The following is a 6927-nucleotide window of genomic DNA, read 5'->3' as shown; positions in this document are numbered from 1 at the left end:
GTCCTGGCTGGAAAAGACCTCATGGCCCCAGCTGGCCCGTCCCACCCCCACCACCACAACACTCCAAAACAGTCCACCTCCCTGCCCATCATTAAACCTCCAACAGCCCGCAGTCCCTCTTCATTTCCTCCCTGCCACCTGTCGCTTCCCTGCTCCCTGTGTCACCACCATCCTCCATGGCACCTTCTGGGGCCACCTCACCTTGCCCAACCCAGGGTCCATGCCACCTCCAAGTCTCCTGTGTGTCCCTGTCAGCCCACTCTACCCCACAAGTGTCTGTCACAGACCAGCTTTGAGTACAGGGACAGGTCACAGTTGCTTTAGCTGCCACCCCTTCAACTGCCTGTGCCAGCCTCTGCCCTAGCCACATCCCTGCCCCACCAAGTCCCTCCAGGCGACACTGCCAGTCCACAGAGGCAAGAAATCTTGAGGAAAAGGTGACATTCTGAGTCAGAAGTGACACTGCTTCCAGGTGGAGTTCTGAGGTGGCCCTGTCTCTGCCTGGCCCTTCCTGGGCAGCCTCAACGAAGCCTCAACCTGGTGCTTGCAACAGGGGGTGTGCACAAGGGGCCCAGGAATAGGGCGAGTAGGGCCGCCTCCCATGTGTGTCCCTCATCAAGAGCCACTCTTGCCACTTCCACTAAGTCACATTCCAAGGCTTCAGCAAGCCAGTGCCCCAAGGAGGAGAACCGGGCCCCTGAGGGTCACCACAGCTTCCCCCTGCCCTCTCCGGTGTCGTGGTGCTGCAGATTGTGGCCTAGGCCCAGGAGAGGAGATGAGGCCGACAGGACAAGGGTCTGAGGGTGGCCATCTAGGAGCAAGGAAGCCAACTGGCCAAGAAATTGCCCAGGAGGTAGCCTGCTTCTGGCTGCTCGGGGCCTAGGTGGCCCTTGTTAGTGAACAGTGAGTTGGGGAAGCCAGCTTGGCCCTGGCCACATCACCATGTAGCCCTTTGTGTGTAGTTGAAATGAGGTATTGGCTCAACGATGCTCGTGCCTCAGCCTCCTCGGTAGCTGGGGCTACAGGTGCACAGGACTGCACTGGGCCATCCAGGGATTTTTTTCTTTTTTTAATTTGAGACAGGGTGTCATTAAGTTCCCTAGGTTGGGCTCGAACTTGCCATCCTCCTGCCTCAGCCTTCTGAGCACTGGAATTGCAGGCGTGCGCCACCACGCCCGGCTAGGGCTTTTTGACGCATCCAGGCCTCTCCTTAACCTGCCACAGAACCTGCTGCCCTTGTCCCAGGCTGGAATGGTAACACCGGGCCTGGGACACCTAGGAGGAGCAGAGGCTCCCGCCCAGGATCCAACAAAAGAGAGCCATCAGGAAACAGGAAGCTCAGCTCCTCGAGGCTGAGGCAGGAAGGGCAACTGGAAGCCAGCCTGGGCGACCTAGCGAGACTTTACAGTTAAAAGAAATGGGAAATGCAACAAGAGCTTTCAAAACCAGGACCCGTTTCGGTAGACTCGGTCCTGTTGCATAAGCTGGGAAGGTGTCGCGCCGGCCCTGCCCCGCAGTGCAGCTGCGAAGGACGAGAACGCAGCGCCCCGCAAGATGGCGGAACGCGACCGCGCTGTCCTCAAGCGTCGTCAGGGGATGGGGGGAATCGGAGGCCCAAAGAGCCAGCCCCAGGGTGCACCCGAACTTTACATTGGGAGCCCTAGCAGAGCAGCGGCAAGAGGGTAGCCCAGGAGCGCTGGGGACAGCGGGCGCCTGACTTCCGGTGCCTCCGAGGGACAGAGGGTTGGGTCCTGGTGAGGAGAGTATTGGCGCAGCTCTAGAAGCCTAGGTTGGGAGAGCGCGAGGTCCGAGTACGGGCCTTCGGCTGTCCCCGAGCGCCTCTACAGAGGCACAAGCATGAAACATCGAGGTGTCATCTCGCCTCTGGGTGAATGGCTTCAACCTCCACTCTGGGAGCCTACCCTGGGCACGGCGAGGGGTGTCACCCGTGGCCCCAGAGCCGCCATTGGGCCCACGGATGAGACCTAGTTGCTTCCGCATTGCGGCATAGCCCAGTGACCACCGCAGCAACTTCCTGGGGCGGGGTCACGAGGGCTCTGTCCTCGCCAGTGGATTGGCCCGCAGATGAGAGCGTAGTCCAATGGGCTCCCCGGGAGGCGGGGTCTCGAGAGAGAAGGCAGGCGTTGGGCGCACCGGCTTTGAAAGCTCTGTCGGGACCCAGATCCTTCCCTTCCGCCTCTTTCCCTTCCCTTAGCTTCCTCGCTGTGGGGTGCACAGCTCTCCCTGGCCCTTCTGCCGTGCTCTTCCCGCCTTGGAGCGGCCGGCCGTGGGCTGACTCCCCAAGGACCCAAATGAAACCTGTCCTCCTTGTACTGTGGGCACCTGGGATTAGGTCCCAGCCACAGAGATGACTAAGTCAAGGCTTTCAGTTGGCACGTGTGGGACAGAGGCAAGCCGGTGCAGGTGAGGATGTCACTTCGGCTGTGGGTGCCCTCACAGCGCTCCAGCGACACCACAGAGGACTGAAACCACACGGGGACCGAGACACCAGGCCCATCAGACAGACTCCGAGATACCTCAGCTCTGTGTAGTCCCAGGAAGGAGAAAGAGACTAGTGAGGTCATTCGAGGGTCACTTGCACTTGGGTACAGTATGGCAATTCCCACCTTGAGGTCAGCTCGCCCAAGGTGAGGAAGGAGCCATGGATCACTCCGCTCGCAGCACCTACCTGGGGTGGGGAGGGAGGCTGGGCACACGCTGCTACACGCAGCGGCAATGCGTCTGCACTAGAAACTATACTCACACATGTTCTTCTTGGAAACAAACTTCCATCAGAAATGGGAGAACGGATACACTAATTAGAAATAACAAACAACAAGCTGGGCGTGATGGCGCACACCTGTAATCCCAGCACTCCGGGAGGCCGAGGCAAGGGCATTGCAAATTCAAACCCAGCAGAGGCAACTTAGCAAATTAGCAAACCCTGTCTCAAAATTAAAAAAAAAAAAATCCAGTGTTGTAAAAACCCTGTCAAAATTAAAAAAAAAAAAATCCAGTGTTGTGGCACACACCTGTACAATCCCAGCACTCTGGCAGGCTGAAGCAGGAGGATCACAAGTTTGAGGCCAGGTTAGCTATTACTGTTTGGATCTGGATGCCCCCCAAAGTCTTGTGTGCAGAGGCGGGGCTTTTAGAAAGTGAATGGGGTCACGGGGTGCTGTACTCAACAGTGGATTCCCCCACTGAGGCATTCATGGCTGAGTGTGCTGTGGAGGTGGCAAATGGGAAGAGGTGGGTCAGTGGGGTGACCTGGAAGGGTGTGTTCCTCTCCCCGGCTCCTGCCTGCTCTCTGCTTTCTGTCTGCCATGGGTGAGCAGCTCTCCTCTCCCACACCAGTCCCCCATGATGCTCCTGCCTTGGAGCCAGACAACCATGGACTGAATCCTCTGAAACTGTGAGCCAAATAAACCTCTCCTCCTTTACATCATTGTGTCGGGGATTTTGTCCCAGCAATGGGAAAGTCTACCTCAAAATAAAATTTGAAAAGGACTGGGGATATAACTGAGTGGTAGACAGCTGGCCTTTCATGCATGAGGCGCTGAGTTCTGCCCCAGAACCACAAAAAAGAAAGGGGGAAAGGAAAAAGCTAGGTTCCTCACCCAGAAAGAAAGGATGTACCGCTGGACCCTCAGGGTCCACCCCCTAGTTTGGAGAGGCAGCCTGCTTCCTGGGGACCCCAGAGTCTGCTCCTATAAGTGCCAATCTCCTGTAGCTCTATGACCCTGCCACTGCTGGGTACAAATAGAGACACCAAACAACTTTGGTACCCGCTTTGTCCTCTTGGCCTTGGAGCAGCAGCCAGAAGGGATTGTCCTTCTGTGCTGCTAGAGGAGAAGCCCATCAGACCAGCCTGGGGTGACATGGTGACACCCAGGACCCCAATGGGGGCCAGTGAGCTCCTGCACCCCTAGGACTTCCTAGGAAGCCAAGGGGACAAGAAGCCAACTGGCTCGGGTTTCTGTCAGGAAAGTATTTACAAGGCCAAGTCTTCAGAGCAAAACAAGCCAGCTAGAAACCCTCTTTCCAGGCCTGCCACCCTAGCGCACACCTGTCCTCAGCAGCCACCTTGGGGTGAAGGGAACAGGGACCACATCTCCTCCCCCAGCAGCTGCAAGACCAGGGTGGGAGGGGACGCAGGCCTGCCACTGAGGACACAGTGGGTCCCACTAGGTCGCCCAGACTGGCTTTGAACTCCTGGACTCAAGCCACCCTCACCTGAGTGTGCAGCTCCTGCGAGGACCTTCTGCTGCTCCTAGCAAGAGCCCATGGGTGCAGGCATGGGCCAGAAGACAAGGGCACTGGGAGGAGAGCCTTCTGAGGCTGGGACTAATGGGGCACAGTGGCAAACAGCAAAGTGATAGCCAGACATGGTGGCACTCACCCAGAATCCTCACTAGTAAGGAGGCTGAGGCAGGGGGATGGTAGGTTTGAGGCCAGCCTAGGAAATTAAGCAAGACTCTGTCTCCAATTAATTAATTTAAAAAGAGATACAACCCAATGCTCCCCAGGTTCAATCCACAACACTGAAAAGAAAGGGGGAGGGGAGGTAAAGGAAGGAGGGAAAAAGGTGATGTAGGGAGCTGGACTGGGGTCAGCACTCAGGGAGGCTGAGGCAGGAGGATTGGAATTTCAAGTCCAGCATGGGCAACTTGGTGACAGTGAAACCCTGTCTCAAAATTTTAAGAGTTGACGATGTTTAGTATGCAGGCCCTGGATTAAATCCCCAGTATAAAAAATAATAATGATGATTTTAGAAGACTACAAATTCAAGACACGAAGTAACTCAAGGTTGCCCTTGTCTACACTCCATACCTTTCTTCCCTAGGCTTGATTTTCTCTTCTTCCGGACCTATCATACCCAAATTCCTTAGAGATACCAGAAGTCCATAAATTAACAGTGGATAAGGTAAAGTTCAGCAACCTGACCCTAAGATAAATAAAAAGGGCTCAAAGAAAGTTTTTAGGAAAACATCTTGGACCAGACACTTGCTCCAAGACCATTGATGGGTCCCCAATCCCACACCCGGGCATCGCGCCCCCAGGTGTGCGCTCCTTCCTGCCTAAGAAAACGGTCTGTGTGAGGAGACTCAAAACCTAGGAAGCTGGATGGCTTAATGACCAGTCAGATAGTGCCCCAGAGAGCCTTTGTTTCAGTGGTAACAGAAATGAAAAGTGACAGAGGGATCGGGTGACCCCTTAACAAAGAGAGGGCCTGCTTGCACAGGGTTCCTGGAATTGGCAGGGATTGGGACATTTCCACTGGGTCACGACATTTTTTTTTGTAGTACTAGGGTACTAGTGTGTTTGCACTGAGTGTGTTGAGTGGCATCCCCAGTCCTTTAAACACTTTTTAAAATTTTGAGACAAGCTCTCGCCAAGTCACAAAATTGCTCAGACTGGGTTTAAACTTGAGACCCTCCTGACTCAGCCTCCTATAATACTGATATTCTCCTAGAATGCAGGCATGGAGACCATGCGTGGCTAAAATTGGTTTCTTTTTAAATTTCTTCCTCATGAAAGATGTGGATCAGTAGCCAATTAGTCCTTGGAGACTTCATGGCACCACGCTGCTCCTTACAGTGACCTGATCCTCTGATAAGAGTCCAGGATCAGCAAAGACAGGGACACATTCCATCCACTGCTAAAACTGGAGGCCAGGGGTCATCACCTTCATTGGTCACAGGTTATGGGTTCAGGGCCAAGAATTTTATCTATCTCTTCTCCCCAGGAGAACTAGAAAATTTTTCAAACTAGAAAATGGTACAGAAGAAAGTGTTAAATAACAATAACAGTCCCTTGGATGGGGACTGAGCTCCATCCTCAGCTCTTTTTGGTTTTGTTTGTTTGTTTTTGTACTGGGGATGGAACTCAGGACTTTGTGCTTGTGGGGCAGGTGCAGTGCTGCTGAGCTAAATCCCTGGCCCTTTTATCTTGTATTTTGAGACAGGGTCTTGCTAAATTACCCAGGCTAAGGTTAAAGTTGCAACCCTCGTGCCTCAGCTTACTAAAGTGCTGGGATTAGATGCATGGATTACAGTACTTGGCACAAATGCTCCTTTTTTTTTTTGTACTGGGCTCGAACTTGGGACCTTGTGTTTTCGAGGCAGGTGGCAGAAGCACTGAGCTAAATCCCCAGCCCCTAAATGCTCCTTATTTATTTATTTATTTATTTATTTTGTGGTACTGGGGATCAAACTCAGGGCCTTGTACTTCTGAGGCAGGCAGCGGAACCACTGAGCTAAATCCCCGAATGCTCCTTTTTGATAAAGTAAGCAAATACAGAAAGCTGTTGTTTGTTCTAGTGTTGATGTTGATGCAAAACAAAACAAAAACATCTTCCCCAACGCCCTTCCTTTCAGAATCAACATCAGCAAATTTGATTTTCTGTAGCGTGCACTTATTTTTCCCAGACCTCCAGCCCACTGTATGCGTGGTTTCCCTGGGGAAGGCAGAGGTGCCCCTTTGTGGGACCTAAATTACAAGCCCTTGCTAAATGGCAAAGGGCCTAGGAGACAGTGTCCTGAACCCCTCCCATTGTAGCCACAGCCCCGACCTTTGTTCCAGCCCTGGCCTAAGAATGTGTATCACTCTTGTATTGTTTGAAGTCCGGATCTGAATCTACTTGTAAATTAGAGACTCCAGACATAGAGCCCCAAGTTAATTAACAAACTGTTTGCTCATCCGGAGTGTCTTGGTGACCTTTGAGACATCCTATGGGTGGTACCTGTCACTCATCAATATGTGACTGTTGAGCATGTGACTGCTGACCACCAGCTCAAGTCAGCAGACCTTTGTCCCCTGTCTGTGAGCCCAAAAATGTTAACCCCCTCTTTTACTCCCTATAAGAGGACCTCAGCCCCTGAGCTAGGGGCCTCTCTGAGCCAGCCACTTGGTTCTGAGAGTGCC

This window comes from Fukomys damarensis, unplaced genomic scaffold (assembly GCF_012274545.1).
Source record: "Fukomys damarensis isolate Sample0158 unplaced genomic scaffold, DMR_v1.0_HiC HiC_scaffold_39, whole genome shotgun sequence".
NCBI lineage: Eukaryota > Metazoa > Chordata > Mammalia > Rodentia > Bathyergidae > Fukomys > Fukomys damarensis.
This window is presented reverse-complemented; position numbering follows the sequence as displayed.